The sequence below is a fragment of the Mastomys coucha genome, unplaced genomic scaffold (assembly GCF_008632895.1).
Source record: "Mastomys coucha isolate ucsf_1 unplaced genomic scaffold, UCSF_Mcou_1 pScaffold15, whole genome shotgun sequence".
NCBI lineage: Eukaryota > Metazoa > Chordata > Mammalia > Rodentia > Muridae > Mastomys > Mastomys coucha.
In genome coordinates, this window is record NW_022196897.1 from 60381776 (window position 1) to 60390846 (window position 9071).

The window sequence follows — 9071 nt, forward strand, 5'->3', positions numbered from 1 at the left end:
TCCTAAAGGGCCTAGTGAGTCTAGTGCAGAGCCTGTGTGTGTCCTGTCTTCTTGTAACACTTGTCCGGGAGATGGCCCAGTTGATAAAGTGCTTGCTCTACAGCCCTAGGAACTTCAGTTCAAGTGTCCAGGACACACTTGAACTGTTAAAAGAAGGCAGTGGATCTCCCTGGACTGGAGTTATAGACAGTTCTGAGTTGTATGGGTGCTGGTATCGAATCTGGGTCCTCTGGAAAAGCAGCCTCTGTTCTTATCCACTGGGCCATCTCTCCAGCCTGCTTGGAATGTTTTAGAGAAGAACAGGGGATGAAAAGTGACACCGAGAAGAGGCTGCTGTCTGCCCAGGAAAGGCCCTAATGAGCGGCTGTGTGCTGTTAAAGGGCACAACCTGTGCTTTTCATTCGCAGTTCTGACCAAGGCAGGCCCTAGAAGCTAGGACTTCCCCAGGTGGATCATGAAACATCTAACCTTTTCCAGCCTTTTATTCTTAGAAGAGGCCACAAAGGAATTCTCCGACTTGCCTCTGCCCTACAGTAGTCAGAAGACCCTCCATTCCAGAGGGGTTCCTTGCCCCACACCCTAGATGTCAGAATGCTGCCTAGAAAGGCCAAGGATGCTGAACACACAGGGGTTTCCCTGGTCAGTCTACATCCAGCATTATCTCTGCAATGAAGCTTCTACCAACCTAGTGGGATAGGGCTAGAGAGTTTCCAGAGAGCTGGAGGGTAGACAGTGGTGATTTCTGCTGAAGGGGCCCACCAAGTCCCTTCTCCCACATCTCAACCTGTGTCCTCTGTGATACACTAGCCTCCTTACCAGAGTCCTTTCTGATACACTTTATAATCGATGGGCACAGACAACTGTCACCCATTGTTCTATAAGCTTCTCTAGCAAATTAGTCAAACCCGAGGTGGGGTTGTGGAAACACCAATTTGCAGCCAGTGAGTTAGAATCACAGGCAGGGTGGCTTGCAACTCACATCTAAAGTGAAGAGGTGGGAGGTGGGGAGCAGTCTTGAGCTCTCCACCTGTCGGATGCTATCCCCAGGGTGGACCGTGACAAAACTGAGCTGAATTAGGGGACTTCGGTGGGTGTCTACAGCACAAGTGCCTGCTCCCTCTTGAGTGTAAATTCTCTCACGCTTTCTAGGGTCGGAGATGTGATCTGTGTTATGAGTGTGTGGAAGAATAAGCTTGAGTCCAATTGGGAGCTGGTCTAGACACAGGTTAACAACTCCAGCCCCCACAGAACAGGTCCTCTAGTCTTAGACTCAGGATGGCTGACCCTCATTAAAATTCAGGAGGAGCCGCTGGGCATATGTGAATGTACAGACGATGCCATTCTTTCCACTGAGCATTCCTACTATCCAGACGATCCCCTCCTGAGACAATGGAGTCTGCTGTGGGTTTCTAAAGGTGGGCCAGCAGCCATGGAATCAGGGCTAAGGATGACTGGCACTCTCGAGGATTACTTCATCCAGGCCAGTGAACGCTGAAACTCATCCATACTTTACAACAGATTTTAGCCATAGTTCTGACCCACATCTGCGTCTACAAGAGTCAGTCTACTTTCCTGTCCCTGTCCACTACTAACCATTCCTCTTCTTTACTTCTCCAGGACCAGGTCATTACACTCGCTTCATCTGGGTAAGATGGATTAGGATTCTGCCTGCCAGACTACAGTTACATTGTTGTCTGCCAGGAGGATGTAGAAGGAAGTAGCAGCAAGCAGAGGTTACTTTGTCTCAACCTCTTGGTCTACCCCCACATTAGGCATGAGCTGGGACTCTAGGTACCACAGAGGCACCTGTACTCAGACTCCAGCACTGGGTTCAGTCCTAGACCTGAGTGCCACTCGTGAGCTCTTCTAACCTCCGTCAGGCCACCTGACATTTCTGGGTCTGTTTCCAAATTTTAAATTGAGGGAGTCTTAAAGTCTCTTCTCTTTCTTAAAAAAAAAAAAAAAATTCTATTTTCTATTTGCCTCCTTGAATTCTAAATGATGAGCAGAGCATCTGCAAGCCTCTTTCGTAAACGCCTCCCAAAGCCACATGTTCCTGGCACCGAGGAAGGGAAAAACAGTTCTTCAATAACCCGACAGTTGTGTCTTTGAGGGCCAATTACCTCCAGCTTTTCTAGGTCTTCTCTTACCACTATTCCCTTACAAATCCTTAAAAGAAAAAAAAAATAGTAAACTATTTGTCCTTCCTGATTCATTGGGATCTATCTCATACTAACGACTGTTCCCAAATTCCTTCCCTTGGGCATACCTGCTCCAGCATTCGATCCTGCTGGTACTGCTCAGCACCCTCTCTTTGCTCTCTTTCTACAGGGAGCCTTGTTTAACTCTCTGAGTTGAATGGCTGCACGAGGAACCATACCATCTACACAGAAGGTGACAGGCCTGCAGTGGCAAGAGACATTTGGGAGAAGGAATGGTGGGAAGGGACAAAGGTGCTCTGTGAGAGAGGTTCTGGGAGAAATCCTGGTAGCAGTTCAAGGAGTTGTGGAAACTGTTGTTTTCCTGAGAAGGCCGAGAGCGGGGAGAAGCTGAGCTGGAGCTTCCATTCTTTTACTTTAAGAGCTCTCTCCCTCCGGACAGCTTTCTGCACAGCAAGTGGGTGCAGTACTGGGCAGCCCCTCCACTGAACCTAGACCTCTGAAGTCAGAAACTTCCTATAGATTTCTAATGCCTTTAAGGAAGACCAGGTCTTCCCACTGGTGGCCCAGAGGTCAAAGAAGACACTTTAAGTATTGCCACGCAGAGAATAGCAGTGTCCACTGGCAACCTCTCCAAATGAGCCCATGCATACATGGGTAACATCTTAGTCCAAACATGGTTCAAACAACTGTAGACTCCAACATACCATCTCATCATGCTTCAGACAGAATCTCACCATGTAGCCCAGACTGGCCTCAGACTCATAAATTCACCTGCCTCTGCCTCTCAAGTGCTAGGATTAAAGACATGTACCACCGTGCCCAGCACACGTAACAATTTTCAGCTGAGAAAATAAAATCCCTAAGGGATTCTTCCACACATACCACACATACACAGACACACACACACACACACACACCTTACTACAACTCTACAACTTCCATTTTGCCACACTATGACTTGCAGCTGTCATAGCTTTGATCTGAGGAGTTCTCCCTACAGCTTGTGCTTTGGAAGCCTCGCTCCCACCAAAGCAGTGTTCAGAGCTGGGGCTGTTGATATATGACTGGATCCTGGAGGCTCTGACATCATCAATGGATTGGTTCCATGATGGACTCATAAATGGATGCATTATTGGAAGGTGGTGGGCAGTACGGGTGGGACCTACTAATAGGTGCAAGCCACTAAGATTATGTGCTAGAAAAATATACTTTATCTCTGGTCCTTTCCTGTCTCTTTCTTTGTTTCCTGGCTACCGACAGGTGAATTTCCCTCTGCCATTCTCTTACTCTACAGTGGTTCTATCATGTCACAAGTACAGGAGCCAAACAACCATAGGCTGAAACCTTTGCAACGGTGAGCCAAAACCAATCATTCCTCCATAACATAGCTCATACCAGAAATTTTGTCACAGTGATGAAAAGTCTTATTAAACAACAAATTATATTAATGTAAAACCCAAACTGAAATGCAGGATAAACACAAGTACAGAGGAGCCATGGTCACTACAGAGATCAAAACAGATATTCTGGTAAGTGTCTAGTTAGTTGGTCTCAAAGCAATAATTTTTCATTAGGATGAAGAAAAAAAAATCACGAAACTGGTAAGTAAAGGAATATCCACTCAAACAGCTATGGGTATTGATTCACAGCTCTGTGCTCACCTTACATGGGATTCTGGGAAAAAGATGCTGTGTGTGTCAGGTCTGGGAAAGGAAGGTTGAGGGCCTCACTCCTAGTTTTTCTTTAGAGAATCCATGATGTGTCCACACTGTCTCTAACAGAGCTGGCCATTTTTCTCTCCAGCTTTAAGATGACAACTCATCTCTTTTTCACCTTCAAGCTGAACTCTGTTTAACTTGGCAGTAACACCTAACTAAAAATTTCTAGTGTTTTCCCACTCAGCATGACCTACCATCTGCCACCCTGGATCCACCTTTCTTTCAAACCCGGTGGAGCCTGGAGGTCAGGAGGATGTATAAGAACATTTCATAAGCTTTTTCTGGCATCTCTGACACAGTGGAGGCAGAAAGCTGGCTTTAAAAGAGGCCAAGAAATGCCTACAGAGGGCAGAAGAAACGGAAACAGCTTTTGGACCAATACATATGCAACAACAACAACAACAAAAAGACATCAGGTCCATCTGGAAAGCATTTTAACAAAACAAAAGGGCCCTTCCTAGCATGAACAGTATATTAGCATAATTCAAAACTCCCTGGACAGCAAAGCTCTCTGACAAACTTTACAAAGCAAAAGAGGACCAGAAATGCTCCTTCGAGGGACTCCTAGCCGTGGCTGAGCCGCAAGCCTCTCCCTTGCTCTAGGATAGCACCACATAACAGGAAGGAGGCCACCCTACTGCAGACCCCGCTTCACGGTCTCCATCAGACTTTTGTACTAGAGGCTCCAAAGGCAGGGAAGCCCGAGCTGCTCTGGCCCACCCGCTGGAATCATGCGCTGCCCCTGTCAGCACCAGGGAATGGTTTTTGGAAAACAGTGAGGCTCAGATCTCAGCTTAGAGAACGCCCCTCAGCATCAGCTTCCTCTCCACTTTCTTGCACAACGTGATAGTAAAAAATGAAAACATGCTGCAATCCGAGTGCATACCAACACCGAGTCTTTACTTTCATCACTGCCCTGGTTATTCTGCACTAGTGGAATGTAAACAACACATGAGTCCACCAACCTTTCACCCCATGCTGTTTTTCAGTCCAGACACGTTAGAAAAAGTAAAGCCAGATCCAAGACAGAGAGAAAACCGGAAACTGATCCTAGTCCCTTCTCTCCGTCACTAAATATTTTGTTTTAGACAAGGTCTCTTGTAGCTCAGCTTGGCTTTGAGCACATTATGTAACTGATGAAGACCTTAAAGACCTGATCCTCCAGCCTCCACCTCCCGAAGGCTGAGATTACAGGCATGTGCACGACCACACCCAGTTTATGTGGTGCTGTAGTTAACAGCCCCAAACTCAGGCTTTGTGCACCCGAGACAAGTGCTCTACCTACTGGGCCCCAACCCCAGGCCCAGCCAAAGCTAAACAACCCCTCTGGCTAACTCGGCTGCTCTAAAGCTTTGCATGACCTCCTTCCTCCTCTTGACTCAGACTTGAGACATTGCCCTTGCTCTTTACAGGTCTGCAAGCAGCTGGTTACTTTGTCAGAATTTCTGTTGACTCTGCTCTTCGTGCGGAAGTGTTCCCTCGGTGGCCATCAGATTATCAGTTCCGAGCCGGTTAGATGCTCCGGAGAATTACTCCCACAACCCTTCACCCACCTTCCTGACACTGTGTTTAGACTCACCCAATCTTCTTTACCATGTGAAACACAGGCGTGTGGACAGGCTCTAGCCTAGAAGGCTCGAGGCTTCTCCAAACCTGCTCAGCTTTACTCCAGGTTGTGTGGCCTCTTAAACAGAGGACTTCCCCATCTACACTCGAGCTGCCCTACCCCCTCTTCTCTCCCCACAGCTCGTGTAAGGAAGGAAAGGAAGGAAGGGGGTGGGGCAGAAAAAAATGTATGGGTCTGAAAAGTTATTCTGTCATGAAATGCAAGCCAAAAAAACCTCATAGGTTTTATGAGATGAAAGTCCATAAAACAAGAAGCCTTTGCACATAGCCTTGAAGCACGTTTTCAGCCACAGTATTTCTTCTCCAACACCGCACAGACGCCCCACACATGTCGGCAAACACAAGCTGACCAGTCCTGTTTCAGATTTATGCTAGTAAGTAAAAATGAGAAGAGGCTTAGCTGCGTTCCACGAAATAACGTATTTAACGAACATCTGAAGTTTATTCTTTTTAAAGGCATAGAAGTTCTAAACAAGGAAGCCAGCGATTCTAAGAATTTCATTTTCACCACAGTGGCTCAATGTTTGTTCCTCTAACAACGTGTGGTTACCAGCTTTGCACAGGCTCTTACATTCAAAGCCAGGGCAGTTTCTTTTCATTAGAAACACACATAAGATCAGCTCAAGAGAAGGGTGTCAAACAGGTGAGTATTTTAGAGCCACCCACGGACGGTTTTCAGACAGAAGAAGGCACTAACCTGTATTACTTCAATCCGTTGAACAAAACGACTGAGCACGGCAGTCCTCAGCTATCTTCTGGCCAGCTTCCTGTGAGGCTGCATGTGACATTGCACTTCCTCACAGCACCTTCTTATGCCTGCCTCTCTAACTGCTCAGAGGCACGTGATACAATCAGCCAGCTGTTTTTGTCACACAGGATGACCCCACACCTATAGAAAAGACCATCTCCTTACAGGGGTTCCCTGGCTTCTTTTGGGTATTCATAGGGCACAAATAACAAGGAGATATGACTGCAGGGAGGCCCCACGTTATGGGACAGAGGAAAGCAGGGAGAGAGAGTCCACTGCCCTAGGGATCTCCACTCTAGAGTTGGGGTTCCATAATCTACAAAGGGCAGGCCAGTATGTGAGCCTGAGGTTTGGACATTCTCCTGTAGTTGGGTCTCTGATTTTGATGCCCATGCAAGAGACATCTAAGGAAGGACCTTGATAGTACTGTTGCCAAGCTGTCTCCACACTCTCCTCTAGGAGAGGCATTAGCACTAGTAGAACAGAACCAGCTCTTGGCTCCCATTTCTGGGTCCTGCTGCAACCATGGCCACTCACCCTGAACTTCCTGAGAGAGTCTTGAGTTCATGCAGCCTGTTTAGTAATGCTGTCAGACACTGTGCCCTAATTCCTAGGTTAGAAAACAGAGCCACTGTGTTGTCAGCCTCCCTGGACCAAGTAACTTTGATGCATGAAAAGAAGAAAGGGTGTCTGGCTATGTCCCTCTCTGCCCTGGATGGGGGAGAAGGCCGGTAGACCATTTCTAGCTTTCCTGTCTGGCCATCTTCTTTCCTCTGATAGTCACCCCAGCTCTCCAAACACACAGAAACTTGTGGATGTAGGAAGTGGTATGTGGGATTAAAACTATGTTCTAGACCAGCGGGAATTGTCTCCAATTTGTACAACTTGACTCTTGCAAAAAAGCCCCAAAATGGTTTCTTTCTGGCCACCCCAGCACAACTCTTTTCTTAAAAATGCTTTTAAAGGGATTTTTGGTTTTGGATTTCAGCAAGGTAACTCTAGACAAGTGTCAAGGGTTGGAACTATTTCCCATGTAACTCTTGAGTGTGGTTTCCATGTGAGCCCCACAGTAAGGAAATTAGCCCTGAATGAGCGCTGTAGACAACGGTCAGACCCTACAGTCTCACCACATGATTACAGCTCTGGCTTTAGGAACACCAGAAACTGTTTTCCCATTTTGACAGCTGTCAGCTGGTTTGGGGATTGGACTGTACATCTGGATTAGCCAGCTGAGTCAAGATGGTTGTCTACCTTACAGACAGGGCATTAGCTTTACAATATGAATCATGAACGGTAACTCTTTGCCATCTTGGAATCAGACATTGCAAAGAACTTTGTGGAGAAATACAGTAAGGCTTTATGTGAACATGTGACAGCATTTAGAGGTCTCACAGTCTGAGTTCTGTTCCTAGTTCTGTTTTCTACTAAGTGGGTCTATGTGTTCTCCTGTGCTGTGGGGTGTGAGATCAGTAAAGATCTTCAGACACCTAACCAGGCTTCTCCATGTGGATGTTGCTTCTGTTCTTAAATTTTAAATTAAAGATATTTAAGGTGTAATTTAAAAATTTTAACATTTAATTTTTTTCCATTGCCATGTGTCGGTGGTGTGCATGTATGTGTATGTATGTTTTCATATGTATGAGTACACAAGTGCAGGGTACACATATATGTGTATCCACATGTATATGAGGGCCCAAGGTTGATATTGGAAATCATCTTCCATCGCTTTTCTGCCTTGTTCATAAAGGAAGGGTCTCTCGATCAATTCCAGAGCTTGCTGGTATGACTAATCTAATCTCACTGACCAAATGCCTCTTCAGATCATCTTTGGATGCTGGAATTACAAGTGGATGCCACTCACAACAAGCATTCGCATGGGCTTGGGGGAATCTAAACCTTTGCCCCCATGCTTGTGTGGTAAAGGCTTTAAGCTATCTCCCCCAATTTGCAAATCTTTAGGATTTTATTTATTTGTTTGTTTGTTGTTTTGGTTTTTGTTGTTGTTGTTGCTGTTTGAGACAAAGATTTCTCTGTGTAGCTCTGGTTGTCTTAGAATTCACTTTGTAGACCAGGCTGGTCTTGAACTCAGAGATCAACTGCCTCTGCCTCCCAAACTCTGGGATTAAAGAATTTTGGGAGGAGAAACAGTAAGGGCTCTATGTGAAGCAGGATTTTATTTTTTAGACCAGTGGAAAAGCTGTAGAGAGTTTGAGAGCATATGGAGAGCCCATATAGTTTACATCCAGTCACCTATCACTAACATTTAATAGGGTATGTAAGTAACAATTAAAAGCTGATATTGAAACATTAACTCAAATCCATAGCTAAGGAATTATCTTACGTTTGATGCTGTCTTGGAGCAAGGGAAACAGTGGATAATTAACTCTTGTTGGGAATATTGAACATTAATTAACTCTCATTTCTTATTTCCCCCCAACTGAACAAGTATTTTTATGAAAGTAATCAGGTATATAATGTCTACAGATTATTTTTTTAAATGCAGGATTTTTAACCACTACTAGATGCAGCCTATTTAGCTCAAATCACAAATTCACACCCAGCTCTGAGCAGTACACTCTTTTGAGGGCTATGCTTTCTGACTCTAGTGATCACTTCTTCACCCCACACCTGAAGAGCTAGTGGCACTGCCACAGGGTTGGAGAAACCCAGCCTGGTGGACGAGGAGCACATGCCTGCAGCGGTGGGAACAGCAGTGGGGACATGGGTGACACAATGGGGACATGGGTGGGGACAGAGGTGGGGACAGGAGTGGGGACAGTGGTGAGGACAGTGGTGGGGACAGGGGTGGGGACAGTG

General features: G+C 46.0%; 1 protein-coding gene across 5 annotated transcripts in view; it reads right to left on the minus strand.

The window, feature by feature from the left end:
* Wipf1 (WAS/WASL interacting protein family member 1) overlaps window positions 1-9071 on the minus strand; it is a 105912-nt gene that overhangs the window by 54974 nt on the left and 41867 nt on the right. Inside the window, exon 1 of one of the 5 annotated variants that reach the window (XM_031370632.1) lies at window positions 6204-6324. The exons of 3 other annotated variants lie outside the window; for them this stretch is intronic. The gene's annotated coding sequence lies outside the window, so the exon portion shown is untranslated. Of the gene's footprint in view, window positions 1-5459; window positions 6047-6203; window positions 6325-9071 lie in introns of those variants that run through there. One more of the 5 variants, XM_031370634.1, reaches the window with a different exon arrangement.